Source organism: Ailuropoda melanoleuca, chromosome 5 (genome assembly GCF_002007445.2).
Source record: "Ailuropoda melanoleuca isolate Jingjing chromosome 5, ASM200744v2, whole genome shotgun sequence".
In the NCBI taxonomy this organism is placed as follows: Eukaryota; Metazoa; Chordata; class Mammalia; order Carnivora; family Ursidae; genus Ailuropoda; species Ailuropoda melanoleuca.
In genome coordinates this window covers 83,177,920-83,201,384 of record NC_048222.1, presented here as the reverse complement: position 1 = coordinate 83,201,384, position 23,465 = coordinate 83,177,920, and the positions used below count along the sequence as shown (strand labels likewise).

Here is a 23,465-nt window from a genome sequence, read left to right as displayed (position 1 = left end):
AGGGGGAGTGGGAGAGGAAGAAGCAGGCTCACAGCAGAGGAGCCTGACATGGGGCTCGATCCCATAATGCCAGGATCACCCCCTGAGCCAAAGGCAGACGCTCAACCGCTGTGCCACCCAGGCACCCCTTCTTGGTGCTTTTAAATGGATTTAAAAATTTATAGACTTTTTAAAAGAGAAATTTGGGTTTCACAGCAAGATTAAGAGGAAGCTATAGAGATATCCCTATACCTCTGCCTCTACACATGCATAGCCTCCCCCATTACTAACATCCCCCAACAGAGGGGTACATTTGTTATAACCAATGAAGCTACATTGGCACAGCATTATCATGCAAAGTCCATAGTTGACATTAGGATCCACCCTTGGAATTATACATTATATGGGTTTTGAAAGATATATCATGACATGTATCCACTATGATAGTATCATACACAATAGTTTCACTGGGCTTAAATTCCTCTGTGCTCTGCCAGCTCAACTCTTCCTGCTTCAAGATGCCTGGCAACCACTAAATTTTTTACCATGTCTATGGTTTTGTCTTTTCCAAAATGCCATATAGTTGGAATTATAAAGTACATAGACTTTACAGATTGGCTTCTTTGTAATATGTCTTGAAGGTCCCTTAATGCTTTTTCCATGGCTTGATAGCTCATTTCCTTTTAGCACTGAATAATATTCCTTTGTCTTAGTNGTTCTCTATTCTGTTCCATTGGTCTATGTGTCTGTTTTTGTGCCAGTACCATGCTGTCTTTGTGATCACAGCTTTGTAGTACAGCTCGAAATCCAGCATTGTGATGCCCCCAGCTTTGTTTTTCCTTTTCAACAATTCCTTGGACTGGTTTCTCTGTATAAACAACTGTAAAAGTGGATAAATTATAACTTATGAAAAAAAATTGTAGCCACTTTATCTTTTTAGTTGTGTCAGACTAAACTTCAAACTTTTCCTTGACTACACCTTTATTTATTTTACCTCTCCACTTTCAATCAACCAACAATTATCGTGGAATATCTAGAATCTGTTTTTAGAAACTCAGTCTGGCCAAGAAATGGAGATGCTTTGAAATGAAGAAGTGCTAATGATATAACTTAAGCCAGGAAAATCAGTAATCTGCTGTACATATTCAGACAAAAATAACAGTATCTCCTCAACCTGATAAAATATCTGGAGAAAAGCCATAGAGCTAACATCATATTTATGATGAAAAATTAGCAGCTTTGTCACTAATATTGGGAATAAGGCAAGAATGTCTCCTGCTACACTCCTTTTCAACATTGTACTGGAAGTCTTACCCAAAAAAACAAGAAAGAAATAGAAGGTATACAGATTTGGAAGGAAGAGATAAACTGACCTAACAATTTGAGTTTTGAAAGTATTCCTTCTAAGTTTTTGGACAATTTTGAGAAGAATTTGTGTTAACCCCTTAAATGTTTAGTGGAATTCACCAGTAAAGCCATCTGGTCCTAATGTTTTCTTTGTTTGTAAGTTTTTGTTTCCTGGTTCCATCTCATTATTTATTATTGTTCTCTTCATATTTTCTATTCTTCACTGTTTGGGTTTGGTAGGCCATCCTTTTCTGGAAATTTATCCACTTCTTTTAGATTATCTGACTTGGGATGTAATTGTTCATGGCACTTGCTTATGAGCTTTTTAAATTTCTGTTGCATCAAGTATAATATCTCTTCATTCCTGATTTCAATTATTTGTCTTCTTTATTTTATCCTTCTTAATTTAACTATGGGTTTGCCAGTTTGCCTATCTTTAAAAAAAAAAAGTTCTTAACTTTGTTGATTTTTTTTTTCTTTTTCTAATACATTTATTGCTATTCTACTCACCATTTACTTCCTTCTGCTAATGTTAGGCTAGATTGCCCGTATTGTTGGAGGTGTAAAATTGATTTATTTGAGATCTTTTTTTTTTAATTAAGTGCTTACCTCTATAAACTTCCTCTTGATAGAGGTTTTGTTACATTTCCTAAATTCTGGTATTTGTATTTTGGTTTTCATTTGTTTTGACATTTTTTGTTTGTTTTCACTTTTGATTTTTCCTGAGTCTATTGATTGTTCAGGATTGTAGTTATTTTCCTCCAATTCATAACTTTTCCAGTTTCCTTCTGTTCTTGATTTCTAGTCATTTCATTGTGGTTGGAAAACATACTTGATATGATGGCTATCCTTTTTAAATATATTAAGACTTATTTTGTGCCCTAACATATAATCTAGCTTAAAGAATGTTCCATGTGTATGTGAGAAGAATATATATTTTCTGCTGCTGTTGGATAGAATGTTCTTCAGATGTCTCATTTGGTCTATAGTGTTCAATATGCCATTTCCTTATTAATTTTCTTTACATTATTGAAACTAGAATATCGAAGCCTCCTGCTATTATTGGATTGCTGTTGATTTCTTCCTTCGGATCTGGAAATATTTGCTTTATATATGAATTACATAATGAATTTCTTTATCACTTGTAACAGTTTTTGACTCAAAGTCTATATTGTATGATGTAAATATAACCACCACTGATTTCTTTTGGTTACCATTTGCATGGTAACCCTTTTTCCCCATCCCTTCACTTTCAATTTATGTGTGCTCTTAAATCTAAAGTGATTGTTGTAGACAGCATATAGTTGGATGTTGTTTTTTGATCCACTCAGCCAGTTTATGGTTTTTGATTGGAGAGTTTCACACATTTATATTTAAAGAACTTATTGATAGGTAAGGTTTTTCATTTTGTTTAGCTTATAAACCTTAGGATGCTAACATAATTATATCTGTTCAGTATTTTCCATATTTTATTTACTCAATACTCCTGGTCTCCATGCTAAATGAGCTTTTTACTTTCCTATATAAACTTTACAACACCTAACTTTGGATATTTACAATATGCTAACCCCTTCTAACTATTTGTGCCTAAAATACGTTAAGTTTTAGAGAGGCTTATTCAAAATTAAGGAACCATTATAAGACAATTGCCTTTCTTGACAGTGCTCTTGACCAATAAACACCCTTTTCTTTTTACCAGTTACAACTGAATGATAAAAAGAATCAAAAACTTTTCAACTAACCACTAATTTTCTAAAAATATTTTTCTGCATGAATGCTTATTTGTATAACATTTACATGTTATATCTACTAGTTCTTTCAATATATGCAAATCTCATGACTAAAATACAATGGTCATACTAAAATACAATGCATGCCTTTCTAATTTGACTGATATTCAATGCTAAAGATTAGTCTGTCTTACCAGAGTTCTCATATGTCAAGATATTATTTGATTATATTATTATCACAAGCATAATCAAGATATAGTTTTTAAGAAGTAGTGTTTCTAGGCACTTTATTATAAATACATGACTATTCTTATCCCTAAAACAAATATCCAAAGTAGTTTAATGTTTAGATTAAAGTCTATAATAAAGGATCTTTTTTATTGTAAAAAAGAAAAAAGCTCTTACTAATGTAAAGACAATTAATGTTATAAGAACCATTGTTTACTATGATTTATAAAATATAAAATAGTGGTCTGACTCCCTATATTTATACCACCTTAGTCAGGTAAATTTTGTTTATATACTTATTTATTTACAAATTGGGTAAACTTTTTTTTAAAGAAATAGTTGCAGATGTATAAAACTTCCATAAATGCTTCAAAGAGTTTTGATAAATCAACTCCTGCACTCAGTTTCTGCCATGGCTATATCTTACCTTGCTAGCATATCTTTGTCACAAACAATGAGAAAAATGTTTACACATTATTATTAACTAATGTCTATACTTGTTCCAAATTTCTTTCATTTGTATCTAATGTTGTTTTTTTCTTTCCCTTCAGGTTTTTGATAGTTCTTTATTCTGATTTTTATTGTATTTTTTTTAATTTTTAATTTTTTAAAATTAATATATTTTGGGGTTAATGTAGAGCATGAAATCAGCCATAATACCTGGCCTGCTAAAATGTAACATTAAGGCTTCCAGGAGCGATGGAAGGTTTTGGAGAAGGAAGTAGGCCTTTGGAATGCCGAGGCCTGAGTGACCACTCTGCCCTTGGAATGCCACAGGGAATTGCTTTCCCCAAAGCTTTCTTAGCCTAAACAACCGCCCTGTGATCTAAGAGACGTATGCATTGTCCCTTAGTCTATGTTTAGCAGAACTTGTAGAACACACACATTAGCATATCGTATCTTTCCCATAAACAGATCCTCCTAGTTCCAGTAAGACCCCTTGTCACACATCACATGCTTGAGAAACAGTGATAAGGATTTGTGATTATCCTGAAGGACCAATAAAAGCGGAAGCAAAGAAGAACAAAGGGTCTTCGTCTCTGAGCATTGACCCCCTTGCCTTCTCTCTTTCACAGCAAAGTTTGGAGTAATCTTTCATCAGCCAGTACAGGGATTGCTGGCCATTCCTGGCAACATATAATGTATTATTTGCCTCAGGGGTACAGGTCTGTGATTCATCAGTGTTACACAATACACAGCGCTCACCACAACATACACCCTGCCCAATGTCCATCCTCCAGCCACTCCATCTCCCCACCCTCCACCCCTCCAGCAACCTTAGTTTGTTTCCTAAGAGTTTCTTATGGTTTGTCTCCTTCTCTGGTTTTGTCTTGTTTCATTTTTTCCTCTTTTCCTTATGATACTCTGCCTTCCAATGTTCTTGTTGTTGTTGTTGTCCTGAGAACGATATTGTTTTTAGTTGCCATACCTCCTTAGGCTCCTCTTGGCTGTGAGTCTTTCTCAGACTTTACTTATTTTAACGGCCTTGACACTTTTCAAGAGTACCGTTCAGGTGTTTTGCAAAAGGCCCTTAATTTAGGGATCTCTTTTTGATGGTGAAACAGGGGTTACAGGTTTTGGAGAGGAAGGCGACACAGATAAATTAACATTTTTCATCCATCATCTCAAAGGTTCATGCCATCAACATGACTTATCCTTGTGATGTTAGCAATCATCTTGTGGCACAGGGAGTCTTCTTCAGGTTGCTCAGTGTAATGTGATTCCCTTCCTCCATGTCCACACTGAATTATTTAGAAAGAAGTCACTCTCCATAGCTCACAGTTAAGGGGTGGGAGTTGAGGACAGAGTGTTGACACAGAGTATTTGGAATTCTTCTGCTTCAAAACTGTTCTCTTCTCCCCCATTTTCTTCTCTCTTCAGTAGTTTATTTGTATCAGTATGGGCTGACGTTTATTTTACAATATGTTGTAAATGTACAATATGTTCAGGATTGACATTTCAAACCTGAGAAGACTTTCAGTTAGTTCCTGTGTGCCTTTGACATACTACCATGCTGTCTTTTAGGAACTTCCTCATGTTCTGGCATTACGAGAAGTTCCAAGATCATATTGCATATTTAAAACAAAAAGTCAAACATTATTGATTAACAGATAACATGGGTGTTTCACAGGAAAGCCCAAGGTCTCCTTAAAATACACATACTTAAAGTAAAGCGTATATTTAGTCAGTGGCAGGGCACTATGGAAATTTACAAAGTGAATTATATTTTTATACCAGCACCAGTTAGTTAGCAAGTTAATTACATGCACAATTATATGCACAATATAAAAACACCATAGGTATTTCGCCAACTATGTGCAATACCTCTCTCTTGGGAACCATACGGTATTACTGAAATATCTTTAAAAAGAACTAGAGAAATGAAGATCTATAACATGTTCATGGATATAAAGACTCATTATTTCTGAGATAACCATTCTTCCCAAATTGAGGTACAGATTCAATGCAGGCCTCATCACAATTTTATCAGGCTGTGCGTGTGTGGTAGGGTGAGTGATACGGTGAGTGATTTTAAAATTTATATGGAATTTCAAAGTATCTACAATATCTACAGCAATCTTCTCAAAGTAAAACGTTGCTATAGTAACACTACCTGTTTTCAGACTTGCTGCAGTGCTTCAGTAATCAAGACACGATAGTACTGGTATAATGTTCAACAGCTATATCAATGAACAACATAATGACTCTGGAAATAGGACAATATTTATATGGTCATTCATTTTTCAGTAATGAAAAATGGGGGAAATGAAAGTCTTTTAAAGAGATGATATTGAAATACGTGTATATCTCTACAGAATAAAGTGGACCTTAACTTCTACTGTATAACATACTAAAGACAACTGAGTCTGTGGACCTGACTGAAAAACAAAACTCATAAAAGTTTTGCAAAAAACATAGGAAAGTATCTTCAAGATGGGAGCGTATAAAGATATCATAGACTACAGAAAAGAAAACATGAAAAATTGATAAGTAAGGCTCATCAAAATAAAATTTCTCACTACACAGTCACTGCTAAGAAAATGAAACAGAATGGCTCCAATTTATAATATTAACAAAAATGTGGAGTCACCAGAACTTTCAACCATTATTAGTGGGAAAGTGAAAATGGTACAAGTACTGTAGAAAAATTTTGGCTACTTCTTTTTATTTATTTATTTATTTTTTTAAAAGATTTTATTTATTTATTCAACAGAGATAGAGACAGCCAGCGAGAGAGGGAACACAAGCAGGGGGAGTGGGAGAGGAAGAAGCAGGCTCACAGCAGAAGAGCCTGATGTGGGGCTCGATCCCACAACGCAGGGATCACGCCCTGAGCCGAAGGCAGACGCCCAACCGCGGTGCCACCCAGGCGCCCCAGCTACTTCTTTTTAAAACTATGTTATAGAGTTTCCTCTCATGTTATGGTTCATAGCAATTGAGTTAAGCAAATTTTTTAAAAAATGCATAATTATGATGTTGTGAGAATAAAATAAGGAAAATAAATCAGTCATGTACAGTCCTTTTCAAAATTTCAGAGATATGTTTTAATTAAAAAAAACTAAATGTTTGAAAGCTCTTGACTATTTAAAACCATCTTAGAGCTAAACCTACACTTTGATATTTAATAATAAAGAACATGCAAATGCATGCAGATAGATAGTACAATTAAATTTCCTGTCAAACACATGCCCACAGTATTCAGATAAGCTATATTTATAATAGAACCCACACAAAGGCTAAAAGACATTGACTAAAACTTGAGTTTTTCCTTTTATTCTTCCCTACCTAAAATTCGGAAATCTCTACAAATTTATAAAATTTCTTAAATTAAAACTAAACCTCTAAATACTAACAAAAACCAAAATAAAATCACTGGAGTAATTAATCACAACTTTTCATATGTGAATCAGAAATCCTTTTCCAGAAATTGTCATAAGTATGTTTACTATTTGGAATTAAATCAAGAAAGACAAGTGACAGTAAAGTAAAATGTTGGATTTTCATAAGAGGCTAGTTTGTTGTTGGTGTTGCTAGATAAAATAGGTTATAAATCTTACTGATCTGAACTGAGCTTTTACATTTAACAGGATATTGTTCTATTTAGAACTAACCTGAATTACCATTACTTACTTTATTACAGCTTTCTAAATCTTCGAATGCTATTACTAAATAAAGCCTTATATTATGAACTGTACTGTGAAAAACATAGTTTTTAAGAAATAACTTTTTTCACCTTTGCTTCAGTGCATTTAAATAAGGCATCACCAAATATGCTTTATTTTTTAAAATATCACTCTTCAAAATGTTTTTAACCCAACCAATAGTAGTTGTGAGTTAATATGAGGAATTTTCTTATTTGGTATTGCATTAAGGATTATACCTTAAGATTTCAAACTGATGTTTAAAAAAAAAAATCCCGGTGCATTAAATGATGGCATATTCTATTCCTACACTCACTAATTACTTATTTCTTTTCTCTTTTTTATATCTTGGACATCAACTAAACATTTTAGGTTGTTAATTATATATGTTATAATATTAATATTGCATATTATTATGCATATTATTGCATATTATAACATATATATTAATATTGTAATACATATGTATTTATATACTTCCATCAAGACCCAGTAATTTAATGAATTCAAAACTTTGTATTAAATTAATTTTTTGGTATCTTTAAAAATTGATTAGCTTAAGTTGAAAATTTCAAAACCTGGAAAATTAAAAATTAGTTAAATATTATTGGAAAGGAGTTTTCATAAAAGTATTTTATTTTGAAACATTTTCCAAGTATTTTATTTTCTCTTTTAAATTGGCAACAGTAAATTAAACAAAATCAAGACTGTGAAGAATTCACATTAAATTGATTTACTTAAAGCATTAAAGAGGTAATCTCAAAAGCTGGTAGATGGGCTCACTTCAGCAACACCTGGCTAAAACTGGGAGAATAAGAAGATGAGCATGGCTCCTTTGCAAGGATGACACACAAATTTATGAAACATTCCATATTAAACAAACAAAAGAGTTGATGATTCATCTGTTTCTTCCTATCTAAATGATGCAAAAGGGCAATATCCAAACTTCAGCTACCCTGAAGAGAAATCAAATGACTCAAGAAATGAATATTTAAAATCGAATTTTTATGTCAAATATACTGGAACAATTTCCAGCAAAATAATTAGACCAATGTTGGGAACATTCGGAGCCTACTTATCAATTCTTGAAGGTATCTTCTAACAAGCAACTATTGCTGCACTTCTGCCACTTACCGCAGAAGTCCACCAAGAACTAAGAAAAAAACACCACCAAAGTACTTGCCATTGAGGAAAAAAATTTCCCGCTTGCCTCCATTAGCATTATATTGTAAACAAGGGGAATGCGCTTGAAAAGACAGAGCCAGACCATTTAAAAAAATGAAAAACCAACGGAGAACTAGCCTCCTAAATCTACACGAGATACTTTATTTCAGTATTCTCCAGCACTGTTGGAAAATTTATTTTATCAAAGTATTTTAAAATTTAACTTCTTATCAAGTCAAACTTACATATCATAAAATTCCCTCATTGTAGGTCTACATATGTTTTCTCTTTTATCTTTAGTAAATTCATGGAGTTGTGCAGTTATGATTACAATCCAGTTTTAGAATATTCCCATTATCTCAAAAAGTTCTCCAGTGCTGTGTGAAGTTTATTCTGTTCTCACCTCCTTCCACCGCAACCACTGACTCTAAAATTACCTTTGCTTGTCATTTCACATTATGGAATCCCATTATACGTGGCCATTTGTGTATGGTTTCTTTCATTTAAAAATAACATTTTTGAGATTTATATTGTAAAATGTATTAGCATTTAATTCATTTTTTTACGGGTAAATTGCATTCCACTGGTACAGATGTACCATATTTTGGTTATCCATTCACTGGTTCATAAGCAATATATTGCTTCCGGGTTTTGGCTAGTGTGTATAATCCCTCCAAGGATTTCAAGTACATGTCTTTGTGTGAACATGTTTTTATTTTTCTTAGTTCTTATGGTAAGTGTATGTGTAACTTTTAAGAAAACTATCACACTAATTTCCCTAAGTGTCTGTAACACATTCCATTCCCACAAGTAATGTGGGGTAGTTCCAGTACTTCACATCTTTACCCACACTTAATATTTTCTTTTTTATTATAGCATTTCTAGTGGATTTAGTGATATTTCTCTGTGGCTTTCATTTGCATCCCCCTACTGAATAACCATGCTAAGAACCTTCTCAATTTCCTGTGAGTTGTTCATATACCTTCTTCAGTACATTGTCTGTAAAAATGTCTTTTTTCTGGGTTTTTCTGTTGGATTTTTGTCTTCCCTTATTAACAAGTCTTAAGAATTCTTCATATATTTTGAATGAAGTCTTTTAGAGATGTATGATTAGCACACTTTCTTCCAGTCCGTAGGTCTTTTTTCCATAATGGTTTCTTTTAAAGCATATAGCTTTTCATTTTGATGAACCCTATTTTTTTTCCCTTCTATGAGTCATGCTTCCGCCTTCATACTAAAACCATTTGCCCAAACGAAGGTCACACAGATTTTCTCCCCTGTTTTCTCTTAGAAGTTAAAGTAGATTTCTTTCTTACATTTATGTCTACAATCTCATTTTGAGTTAGTTGTCAGATAGCATGAGGTAAGAGTTTAAGATCTTTTTTTCCCCCATGCACATAGCTAGCCAGTTGTCTAAATAAAAATTATAGAAAAGACATGTCTATGTCCCCTAGAATTAGCTGGGTATATTGTTGGAAAAGTAATTGAATATTTAGGTAAGGATTAATGAATTTATCCTCAAGTCTAGCTGAATGAATCTACATCCATCTTTTCTCTTTTATTTTGATCATTTGGCTAAAGTTTGTCATTTTTGTTAATCTGTTTAAATTACCAACTTCTAATTTCATTAATTTTTCTATTTTTTCTGTCTTCTATTTTATTGGTTTATGCTTTCATCTTAATTATCTTCTTTCTTTAGCTTGGTTTATGCTTAGCTTGTTCTTCTTTTGCTTTTTTTTCTAGTATAGGTTACTGACACAATCTGTTTTCCACTAAGCACTAATTTAGGTGCATTCCATAAACCTTATATATTGATTGGTTTGTTTTTTAATTCAATTTCACTCAGTTCAAAATCTTTTCTGACACCCCTTGTGTTTTGTTTTTGAACCATGCAGTTGCTTAGAAGTGTGTGGTTTGTTTGTAAATACTGTGATGACCATCACCATCAGTAGGTTTCACAGTCAAATATATGAATGAGTGGGCTTGTATAGGACGTCAGTATTAAGTTCCTTTTTACATCTGCTTATTAAAAAGGCTATATTCCTAATATATATTTGAATAGTTCCCTTTTTATTTAAAAATTTATGTAATTTTATGGGGCTCCTGGGTGGCTCAGTCAGTTAAGCATCCAACTGTTGATGACAGCTCAGGTCATGATCTCAGGGTCGTGAAATCAAGCCTCGAGCTGGGCTCCCATGGAGGCTGCCTAAGGTTCTCTCTTTCCCTCTCCTACTGCCTCTCCCCACTCTAAAAGAATAAAAAGAAAAGAAAAAAGTTCTTTAACAAATAAAAATTGCTAAAATTTATTTTTCCATATCTTTAACTAAATGCTTTACAAATCAGCGATGCAAAATATGGAAAAGTGATCTATCCTTCCTTCTTGGGTAAATATATTTCTCCTTTCTTCACACATACACCCCCTATACACAGACATATACAAATAATGTTTAAGCTGTTGGCTCTTTAGATCAATTACAAGGGCTTCATTTAAAATAATTGATTTTGTACAAATATGAAAGTTAATTGCACTATCAGGACAGGGAAGACCATCCTTCCCAAATCCTCTAAATAACTCAAGGGAAAGTACTTTCCTCACAATTTTGTTGCTTTGTGTTGTGAATATCCTTAAAAGATACGTTGCTAATGAACATCTATCGAGTATCCATTCTCTAGTCAATGTAAGACTAAGCACGAGTTCAATACAGGTAATGGTCTATTACTTCGCAACTCCGTTGCTTTTATCTGGGTATCTTCGACTATGATTTACATCTATTCAACTACTGATTTGTATCCAGTTGGACAAAATACCCCACAGATTTTCATGCCCAATGTGATTCCTACTTCTGCTTTCAATATTTGGCATTCAGAGACTGTAAAGCTTAACTCTTTAGAGACTTCCAGCTATAAATATTTAGCTGTTTCAACAGTTTCTGTCTATGTAAGAGTAAAATACAAAGCATCAGTAATCAGACCTTTCTCTTTGTTCTCTTCTCTATCTAAAAGGAAAAAGAGGGGGGCCAGGCTGGCTCAGTCCATAGAGTATATGAATCTTGATCTCAGGATTGTGAGTTAGAATCCCACATTGGGTATAGAGATTACTTAGAAATAAAATCTGAAAGAAAGAAAAAGAAAGAAAGAAAGAAAGAATGAAAGAAAGAAAGAAAGAAAGAAAGAAAGAAAGAAAGAAAGAAAGAAAGAAAGAAAGAAAGAAAGAAAGAAAGGAAATGACTATACTGAAGATTCGGGCAGCCCATTATTACTTAATGGGTAGAGGGCTATTTTGGGTGTCCACGAGATGCCTTAATTCACAATTTTTAAGAATAATTTTTTGTATTTTCTCAGCTATTTTGTACCATATTTACAGATCTTGCATTAAATGCAATTACAGCTAGGTCAACATGAGTTTTAGTTGGCATGATTTAAAATGCAAGATGNTAATTTTTTGTATTTTCTCAGCTATTTTGTACCATATTTACAGATCTTGCATTAAATGCAATTACAGCTAGGTCAACATGAGTTTTAGTTGGCATGATTTTTGAGCCTGACAATGGTTTCTAGAACTGAATTTATGAATGTTTGACTCTAACCCTTCATTGTTTTTAGATCAGAGTTCTTCCACTATGGAGTACCTCTTAAGTGGTATAGATGCTTATAACTGCAGCAGTGCTTTGGAATCCTTTCATCAAAGGTACTCACGCAGAGACAAAAAACACAAGACCATTTATCTGAAAATCTGCATAGAGATTATTTTCTGCCTCAATTAAAGTCCAGCTCGGATGGCTAATGTTCTTTGAGTCAGCTGTAAAATGGTTAGCCCTCTGCCCTCCATACAAAATGACAAGGCATCTTTTTAAAATTCTATTTCTGCTTAGCGAAACACCTGCATCTCAGGTGCAGTAATTTGAACTCAGAAGTGCTGCTTTCTTCTTCTCTAACTAGATAATTTGTATGTGTGTTTTTGGTGATTAGTGGTTCTTGTTTTTTATTATTTTCTAATTAGCACATTTTATCTATTTTTGTCTAGATAATAACAGTGATTTAATTGGCTGATCCCTTAACATTCTTGTTCAAAACATTTTAGCCTATCTGCCAGCTTTTGGCAATGTCTCATTTAGGGTGAGAGGCATGGTTATATAACTAGAAAGCTCAGGAGAAGGGCAAGTCCTTCAGAGGGTAACAGACACTGAAATTACAGTTTTCATGGACACTTCATCAAGCTATTTATTGCAAATCCTAAACTTCTAAACTTCCCATGATAACTGGAAGATAAATGGCCCCAGAGGAGTAACAGAAACTTCTGGACTATGCAGCTTGTCACTCACTTCTCAAAATAAGGAAGAACTTTTATTGGAAATTCTTCTAACGTCACATTTCTGGATTCCTAATCCCTTAATCAGGTTCCCTAGAATCATACCCTGTGATAGGGAATCAGCTTCAAGGGCTTTAGAATGATGATGCTCTGACAGAAAAGTGTTAGGAAGGAGAGGAAACAGGGTAGGGAAAGGGACAGTTCTAAGGAAGAATGTGTTTTTGCTAGAATGCAATGTGAGCTCATCCACGCAAGTATTTCTGGAACATGAATTTTATCACTGAGTACATTTCATGCTGAGGCTAGAGGAATGGCCTTTTGTTCACCCAGCTCAGTAGCTCAATATCAATCAGTCATAGGATACAGGCCACTTGGGTGAGCAAGTGTTGGAGAGAAGGAGGAAAAAGATTATAAAACCATCCAGCCTCAGAGGCTTATTCAAGTTGATTCAAGGACATTTCTCAAGAGAAGAATATGGCTGTGTGTCTGTACAGCCTACCATCATGTCAGTTTAGGTGAAGAGGGGTAGCCAGCTGGCAGGAAGGGGTGCACCAGTCCGCTAAAGGGAACTGGGGCAGACCACCAATAGTGTCTCCCATACTAGATAAATATGGCATGATACTCCAGTTTGCTTAGGCATTTTTACAGAGGAAACAAAATGGGTGGAGGGGAGGGCACGTATTGCATGGTGCACTGGGTGTTATACGCAACTAATGAATCATCGAACTTTACAACAAAAACCAGGAATGTACTGTATGGTGACTAACATAATATAATAAAAAAACATTAAAAAATAAATAAATAAATAAGGGAAGTACCATATGAGCCCTGAAAATGTGATAACAGCCCAATTAAACATGCGAGTATTTAGGGAATTGCTCTCACTTTCTCAGGATTATTTCCAATACCTCACCCTTTAGTAGGACATTTGAGGTACTTTATCAACTAACTCATTATTTCTTCCTGTGTCTAGCTAGATTTCTAATAAAATATCTGAGAAGTTATATTTCATTTGACTTTATGACAGACTTTTTCTCTACTCATCCAATTGAATGCATATAAAAGTGTTAAATGTAAAAATTCAAAGAGGTACTGAGGCTTTCACATTTTCAAGTACTTTACTGGATTGAAATGATAGAAAACCATGACATGGTTATTGAATTATTGACTCAAGTTCTAAAGTTACACTTTTATTTCACTCTCTGTATTGCCTTTATAAGTAGTTCACAAATAACACTTCTTTCCCAGGTGGCTTCTTGCCAACAAGGGATGTTCCAGAGCTCTTGACATATGGTGACTGGAGAAGGTGCCTAGTGCTTCCTGTGCTTTCTGCTTCTGTGTTCCTCATTCCAGCAACTGCCATTAGTCCTGGGAGTGACAGTACTTGCTCTGTCTTTCCTTTCTATGTCCTCCCAGAGCATGCCTTCTGTAAAGTATCAGCCTTTGGAGTCAGAAAACACAGTCATCATTTCTTTGTTAAATCAGTTGTACCCTTCAGAATATAAATGTACTAAGCCAAAATTACATTTTGAGAGGTGCCTGGGTGGCTCAGTCATTAAGCGTCTGCCTTCAGCTCAGGGCGTGATCCCAGGACCCTGGGATCAAGCCCCGCATTGGGCTCCCTGCTCCGCTGGGAGCCTGCTTCTTCCTCTCCCACTTGTGTTCCTTCTCTCGCTGGCTGTCTCTCTGTCAAATAAATAAATAAAATTTTTTTAAAAAACAAAAACAAAATTACATTTTGTGTGAACAAAAAGAAAGAAAGGAATTAAGGAAAGGAGTGAAGGGGGGACAGAGGGAGGGAAAGAGGGAGGGATGGAGGAAGGGAGGAAGGAAGGAAAGAAAGAAGGAAGGAAAGAGAGAAGGAAGGAAGGAAAGAGAGAAGGAAGGAAGGAAAGAAAGACGGAAGAATGAAAGTGTGATATGGTTTGATTTGGTTTTGCTTTTTTTTTTCTTTCCAGCTGGAAATGGGAAATGGTTGGCTATTCACAGAATTAATCCTTTAAACAAACTGACCTATTTCATTTTCTTTATGTTATAATGTATCTAATTTTAAATGTTAAAACATTTAAGAGAATAAGCTTGTTATTAGATTTCTGTAAGTTTTAACTAAATGGGGTTGCATAGTACTAAACCCTTCATAAGTTAAAAATATTGTAAGTTAAAATGTAATTGACACACCTAACCTATAGAGCACCATAGCTTAGCCAAGCCTACCTTAAATGTTCTCAGAACAATTAGATTAGACTGCAGATTAGACTGCCCCCTCCCTCCCCTCCTCGGTGTCTCCTCACCTGCGCCGCCTCCGGGACTGGGGCGGGTCGTGGGTGGGCGTGGTTAGGTGGTGGGCGTGGCGGGGGAACTCGGGCAGCCCCCAGCCTAAAAATCATCTACCACAAAGCCTATTCGATCAGTGCTGAATATCTATTGAATACTGCACTGAAAGTGAAAACAGAATGGTTAAATGGATGCAGAATGGTTCTACGTGTATTGGTGGTTTACCCTTGAAATCACATGGTTGAGAAGGAGTTGCAGCTCAATGCCACCAGACAGCATCACAAGAAAACGTCATACCACATATTGCTAACCCAGGGAAAGACCAAAATTCAATGTAAAGTTTCTATTGAATGGGTATTGCTTTTGCACAGTTGAAGAATCAAAAAATTGTAAGTTGACCCATTGTAAGTCAGGGACCATCTGTATAGTGCAATAAATATTGAATTTGAGATATAATATTTTTAAATATTAATTAGTGTTTAGTTTCATTAATTGTGTAAACACTATAAAGTATTTAGAGGAATATTAATTTTCTAGTGATACCAAAGTTGGGAATTATTACATGTGTGGTGCTGTACCCCATGTAAATATAAAGTATTGTAAAACATTTTTAAAAAATTCATCTGTGGCCTTCACTAATGAGTAAAAAAGAATATTTACCCTTATAAATTTATGCCTCTGTAAATTAACTAAAGTCACAAAGAAAAAACGTAGCAAATGAAAAATAAGATATCAGCATTCTAATGGAATTTTATTTTAGACTCAAATATTATATGTTTTTAATATTCAATAGGGAAGGATGTAGACGATGGGCTTCCATATTTAAAAAGTCATAGCAAACACTAGGATTTTTTACGTATTTATAATAAGTCAACGTTCTAGACGCTTTGCTTATTGAGACTTTTTGGTCTCAAAAGTTATTCAAGGTATTACTTTTATTCCTATTTTGCAGATGAAGAAACTAAGGCACAGAACTATTTCATTGCTTACTCCTGACTCACGTATTACTATCTTTAAGTGAGTTGCTCTGTTTTCAAATAAAGATGCAAAAGTTATCTCCTAATCAACAACTCTGCCTTGAATTGCTAACCTTTATATAAATTACCTGTGTTCTCTTCTTTTTTAAAAAAAGATTTATTTATTTGAGAGCGAGAGACAGTGCATGTACACGAGGGGGGGTAGGAGGGGCAGAGGGAGAGGAAGAAGGGGAGAAGCAGACTCCCCGCTGAGTGGGGAGCCTGACACTTGGGGGTTGATCCCGTGACCCTGAAATCATGACCTGAGCCGAAATCAAGAGTCAGATGCGCAAACCAAAACCATCCAGGCACCCCACCTGTGTTCTCTTCTTAAACTGGATAACCTCTAATTAGAAAGGTAACTTATTTGGATATTTTTATATGTACAATGAACAGTTTTTATAAAACATTTGTTTGTGGCTGTCTGAGTCAGGAAAACCTGGAAACTCTTTGAATTTAATGTATATAAAATTTATATATAATTAACAACTTCAATTGCCATAATTTGGAGGAAAATCCATAGTTCCTGGCTTTCAATAGTAAAATGATATTTATGCAATGTACTTATAATAGTTTTCTATTGCTGCATAACAAATTTTATAAATTTAGTGACTTAAACTAACACACTCTTTTTTTTTTAATTTCACTGTTTTGGAGGTCATAAGTCTGACATGGGTTTGCCTGGGACTGAAATCCAGAGCCATGCTCCCTCTGGAACTCGAGGGGGAGTCCTTTCCTTTGTCTTTTCCAGCTTCTAGCCATCATCAGCATTCCCAGGCTTTTTGACCCATTCCTCCATCTTCAAAACCAGCAGTGAAGTTCTTCCAATCTCTCTCTTACTCTGACCCCATATTCTGTGGTTGCAACTCCTTCTCTGATGCTGACCCCTCTGCTTTTCTCTTATGAAGACCTTTGTAATTACAGGGGATATCCTGGATCATGCAGGATAATCTTCCCATCTCAAGACCCTTAATTTAATCATATCAGCACAATCCTTTTGTCACGTAAAGAAGCACATGCACAGGTTGGGAGGTCAGGACATGGACATCCTTCAAGGTGAATTTTTATGTCTGCTGACAACCAATGTTCATTCACTGATTTAGTATATATTTATTCAGCCCTGAACATGCTCCAGGCGTTATTCTAGATATGGGAATAGCACTAGACAAAAGGTCAAATTCTGTCCTCTCCTGGAGTTTACAGTCTAGTGAGGAAGACAGAAACTAAGCAAAACTAAGTAAGGAATACATAGTATTTCAGACAGTGACAATATTCTAAAGAAAAATTACATAGGAAAGCAGAGTACAGAGTTAAGGGTACTACTACATTGTAAATATTGTGGGTAGAGAAGACCACTCCCAGATGCAAAAATCCCAAGGTAGCAAGGGTTTCAGGTAGGAGCATGTCAGGTGTGTGTGAGAGGCCACATAGTAAGCACAGGTGAGAGCAGTGGGATCCAAGGTCTGTGAGGAATAAATAGGGAGCCAGACTTTGCAAGGCCTGATCTCACATCTCTAAGTTTGGCCAGTAGTGGTGATTCTCAGTGAATGACATCTTGATAATAAGCAGTATTGTAATAAAGTCGGCTTGCATTTTAACAGATCCATAATGGCTGTTACTATGAAAATAGATGGAAGGAGGAAGAGAATAAATAGAAAAGATTAATTATAGACTGTAAAAATAATCCAAGACAGGGACAGCATAAATTGAAAATGAAAAGAGAAATAGAGAGGTAGTGTGTGTGTGTGTGCGTGTGTGTGTGTGTGTGTGTGTGTTTGGTGATGGAAGCTCAGGTGTTAGAGTTTGGATTAGAGCTCGGCTGGGATGCGTTAATATGAGACATCTCTTGTCTGTACAAATTGTGGTGTCTATTACAGATGGGTATAAAAAACTGGAATTCAGGGAAAGCATCCTGGAACAAGCTGCAAATTATTAAACTTTGAGATGGTAAAGGAAGCTGTGAAACAGAATTAGATCACCAAGGACATGTGTGCAGACAAAAATTAAAAAAGATTCAAACACTGTGTCCAGGGGCACTCTGGATTCAAGTGTCTCAGTCAGAATATCCAGACACTGATGAAGTTATGGAAATAACATTAAGTTTTTCATAATTATTAGATATCATCTATAATTGTTATATATATAAATCCATTATTTTTACAAGCAACTAAATCATGTGAATTGTATATTAAAATGGCATATTATATGCCAATTTCAACAAATTGTATTTTTTCATCCTGTACAGCTTACCATTTTTCGCCAAGCACTTAAAGTTAAAATTAAAAGGCTTTCACCCTATTTTTCACATCACATTTTCAAATTATTAAACCATATCACTTCCAAATTCTGTAAAATAGTCTACATCCTTTGGCAATTTCATTTATTTAGTTTATAGGCTCTCTCATTTTTATGGTTTGTCAAATTTTCCGTTTCAATAACTAAATATTGCTCTCTTTGTAAAGTTAAAGTATTGACAACACTGGTAAAATAACACTTATTAAAGTGAAGTTTCTTTTTAAAAATTATTTTGTTTTGTCCATACTTTAATTGGCATTAGAAATGCTCTAAGCTGCTCCAATTTTGCATCAGAAAGATTCAAAGATATACGACTTAATATTTAAGGAGAATACAAAAATACTTATTCTTGCAGAATTATCCCTTAAGTCTGGATATTTATTTTTAATATTCTAATAATTTTGTTTTTATAAATATCAACATCCTCCATGTTTATTACTCATATGCAATGACAATAAGCTGAAACTAAAGTAAAAATTCATTATAATTAGTGGTAATTTTATAATTCAAGTTATTGATATTATACTTTATATAATTATACTTTATATAATTTATTACTCTTACACTTTCAAAATTAATATTATACAGATAACCAACTGATATGGAAGCTTACCAATATTTTAAAACAAGTATACTTATATCTTACTTCCATGCCATGGAGCAAACAACTCCTTTAGGTATGTAGTTTTGAAAGCCTCTCTTAAGGACTACTCTGAAAGAAGAAGAAAATCCTACAAATGTAAAAGTAAAGAGGAGGTAAAGATCACCAGTGCCAAGAATTTCAAGAAATAGGGAGATAGATGATAGATCGATAAATAGATCATAAATAAAAGAGAGAATGTGAATTTATGTGTATGCATGTTATCTATATGTATATACATACATGTTATCTATATGTATATACATGTATGTATGTATACATGTATATATACATGTTTGTATGTATACATGTATGTATATATACATTTATGTATATATACATTTATGTGTATGTATATATACATTTTATGTGTATGCATGTTATCTATATGTATATACATACATGTTATCTATATGTATATACATGTATGTATATATACATACATGTATACATGTATGTATATATACATGTATGTATACATGTATGTATACATGTATGTATATATACATTTATTGTATGTATATATACATTTATGTGTATGCATGTTATCTATATGTATATACATACATGTTATCTATATGTATATACATGTATGTATATACATATAGATACTTTATTTTAGTAATCTTTTCTTAGTCATGGGAATGATTGCAAGCAGTCTGTGTTTCTGCAGTCCACTATATTCAAGACTCAAAATTGTAGCCAGGAACATCTGATTGGTGGACCTAGGTCAAACACCCGTTCCTTAGCCAGGGAATAGATATGAGAACATCTTTTACCTATGGGTTCAGTCGTACAAGCTGTATCCCTACATCCCTCTTACCTGAGGATGGGCCAAAAGGAGAAAGCTAGATGATTAATTTACCCAATGTTTCCTCAAAACATGTGCTAGAAACCTGGAAAAAACAAAATTACAAGCCTATAGCTGTATCTACTGCAACTATTATTGTTTCATATTATTTGTGACTTGAGTATTGTGGAGATGTTGGCTTCATGATCTTCCCTAAATCGCTGCCCTCTCCTGGGCAGCTTTACTGCTGCCTGCCTCACACTTGGCCTGTAACAGATGGGGTTTCCACCTATTTCAGCTGTGGTACTTCTAAAGACTTTAGGGAAGAGCTGGCAGAGTTCTTCCAATGGTTTAGCTCATTCCAAATCCAGGTCTTATAACAACTGCAACCCTTTGCATGCCTATTTTGGCTTTCATGTCCAACGCAAAATCACTTGGAAGCTTTACTGGGCACTCCTGTCTCTCTTCGTTCTCTAGCCAAAGAAGTTAAAGTGTAGAAATCTTATCTAAGGAAGCTTTCAGGAATTTCCTTTTCTCTTGTTGGTAAATTAACTTGATTCAGGATTTCCCTTCTATGCTTTTGTTTTTCCCTGGTAAGGATGCTAAGATAGTGAGGCCATCTCACAAATAAGAAATCCAAAGACCATAATAGTAGGAAATCTTTGTAAACACTATTTCTATCAAGGGTACCCATAATCAGCAATATCCTGGGAAAAACTCTTCAACACAGTAAAAAGGAGTCTAGCTGTTTTGCAATGCAAATACTACTGTTTTGTCCATAGCTCTCAAATTCCTTTACCTCTAACTGTACACCCGGCCCAGCCTTGTGCTTATTTTCTGTGTCTTCCTCTTCTCCTCAAATTATCATAACCTGATGGGACAATTTCAAGTCAGCAGGACATTTTTGTTCTGAGAGTCTATTTATTATTTTATTCTTCGGTTTGTCTGATGGCTTACAACATCACCCTGGAATTATTTTTGTTCATGAGTCTTTAATACCAGTTGTTTATTTTGGTTTTATTTTCTTCTTTCCAAGATCTGGCCAATCTCGCTTTTGTACCCACAAGTCCTATGATTATTTCATTTATTATTGTTATCAAATTTAGAGGATCTCTGAATACAGAAAGGGTCTTCTTATGACTACGAAATGGTAAGGGACTCACTTGGGGCAAAGAATGAAATAAATGGATCTGCAAAGAAAGCCAAAAATTTCATTATTGTACTCTACAGAGATGGCTACAGCAATCTACCTCTATCTATCTTCTATCGATGATATACCAACGGCATATCTATCAATGGTATATCAACGCTCCTCCAAGGAGAGACATGCCCTTGAATATTAGCTGGCATTAGTAACCAGCTTCTAATGAACGATCTGGCTAAAGTGACTTTGCATAACTTCCTAGTCTAAGTTATGCAAGGTGATACAGTTTCTACCTGGTTTATCTCCCTGCGCATATGGACCATGAGAGCCCAGTGCTGATAAATAGGAAGTTGAACATACCTTACATTGTCATGCTGTAAAAAAGTCACATGTAAGACCAGATAGACATGATGATTCCTAAAGAGCTGGAGATGTCCCAGGCATCAGCTTTTTGATTCCTACTGTTTGGATACCAGACATAGAAGTCAGCAACCTTACTTTATTTGCTCCATACTGTGGAAGCTATCACCTAGTGCAAGAAAGAAATGGTATGTTCATTGAGCATTACAGATTCAGGAGGAAAGTAAATGTTGATGATTTCAGATATCTAGTCCCAAGATTTATTATTTTTTTCCAACTGTATTAGTCTTTTTTTTTTCTTTTGGTAATCTCTTCCAGAGTTAACTACTTCTCCTTGTAGATGTTGAAATGTGTAAGGAATTCACTTCAAATGTTGGCACAGTTATAAGTACAGTCTTTCCCTTTACTTGAGCTCAGTTTAAAGACTTTGGGTTCTTGTTTTTTATACTCCAGTCCGAGAAGTAATTTTTCACTGTAGGAGTTGTCTGCAGGCCGTTTTGTGCTTTCTAGCACTGGTCCACCACCAGGATTTAGCTTTTCCAGGACACTATACAGGATGGATTTAAATATGTATTAAACTAAATTAAAATTCTCTCAAAGGAGTCAAAATGCATTTTATTTTTAAACAACCTACATGACTTGTTTTTTCTTAAGAACAATGTCTCTGTTCCAAATAAGTCAAGGTCAAAATAAATGAAGAGCTCAAGATGACATCTGTCCACTTGTCTAAGTCCTGGTGTTGTGTGGATGAAAAGCAACAGCCAGGTATGACAACAGGTGACACACCCAAAGTAATAGCCAAATTCATTAACACTTTTCTATTTCTAAACCATCCTTAAAGGAAACAGCATATGGGTTCACATGATCTTCACTGTAGTCCAGCAGAACAACCATGCCATTTGGATTCATGTTTTCACCAATAAAGAACTAGTAGTTTTTGAAATTTGCAAGGATGTGCTTGATTTGTTTCACAGCCCCTGTCATAAAAGGTTTTACTCTTTCTGGCCTCTGTTCTTCAAGTTGGCCTTTGACTGATTTCATGTAACCTTTGATGTACTTCTTGTAGCCTTCTTTTGTGAAGCTGGTTTCCTGCAAGTGATGGTTCAGAACAATATCAACACCAGTGATGACTGTGCTTTAGGTACCTTGGGCGTCGGGGCCCTCAGTGGAGGCATTTCCATCAATGAGCGAGTCATCAATGTTAACCTCTGTCTTACTGACTATCTTGCCCCTCTACCTCCGGGCACAGCACCTCCGTGATCTTCCAGATCTTGTAGAAGGTGAAGAACATCGCATCATGGCTGATAAGGTGCTGGTAGACGATCATGATGACAGCTGGAGAGACATGACTGTGGTGTGAGCTTAGAAGGAGCTGGGAAGTCTGAGCTTGTGTGGTGTGGCCAGCTGCACTGGGTGGGAGGGGGCACCAGGAGGAAAGGCAAGTTTTTGCCCCTGTTTTTTCATTTTGTTTTTGTTTTGTTTTGTTTTTTAACCCAGCAAAAGATAACTGAAGATATGAAAGGGGAAAAAAAAAACACTGAAACAAGCAATGATTTATAAAATCAGTCAACAAAAATGGTAAATTTTTTACCCAATCAAAGGAGAATGCTATGAGTCGACACATTTTTTTAAACATAAAAAAACCTAGAATTGTCTCAAACCAGGTATATCCCATAGGACCAAATCAACATGCTCTTATTTGAAATGGCAGGTGTGTGAAGTGCAGGGTGGCAAAGGCACAACACAAAGTTATGCCAAATAAAACTGTATATATACTTCATTTATGTCAGAAATAAGCATTTTGTGTGGAAAAATAAAAAGAGATAATGGTTCAAGCCTTTAGGCACCAACTGCTGACAGCTGAACATAGGTAAGCCATCAGATGCAGAAACCTCATGTGGTTTTGTTGCTAGTAAACTAATGTCCTCCTGAGCAGGTAAGGACATGGACTCAGGACGGTGGATGAGAAAGTGACAGAAGAGTGACAAGATTACAGCTTCCTGATGTCCTGGCTCTCCTCTCTGCCCACTCCTGTATGGAGTTCTTA

General features: G+C 35.0%; 2 pseudogenes; one reads left to right on the top strand and one right to left on the bottom strand.

Annotated features, from left to right (window-relative positions):
• The first annotated feature begins 8,203 nt into the window (after window positions 1-8,203).
• LOC117802494 lies at window positions 8,204-8,304 on the top strand (annotated as a pseudogene).
• Window positions 8,305-22,225: 13,921 nt separating this feature from the next.
• On the bottom strand, window positions 22,226-22,745 carry LOC100477518 (annotated as a pseudogene).
• Between the last annotated feature and the right edge of the window lie 720 nt (window positions 22,746-23,465).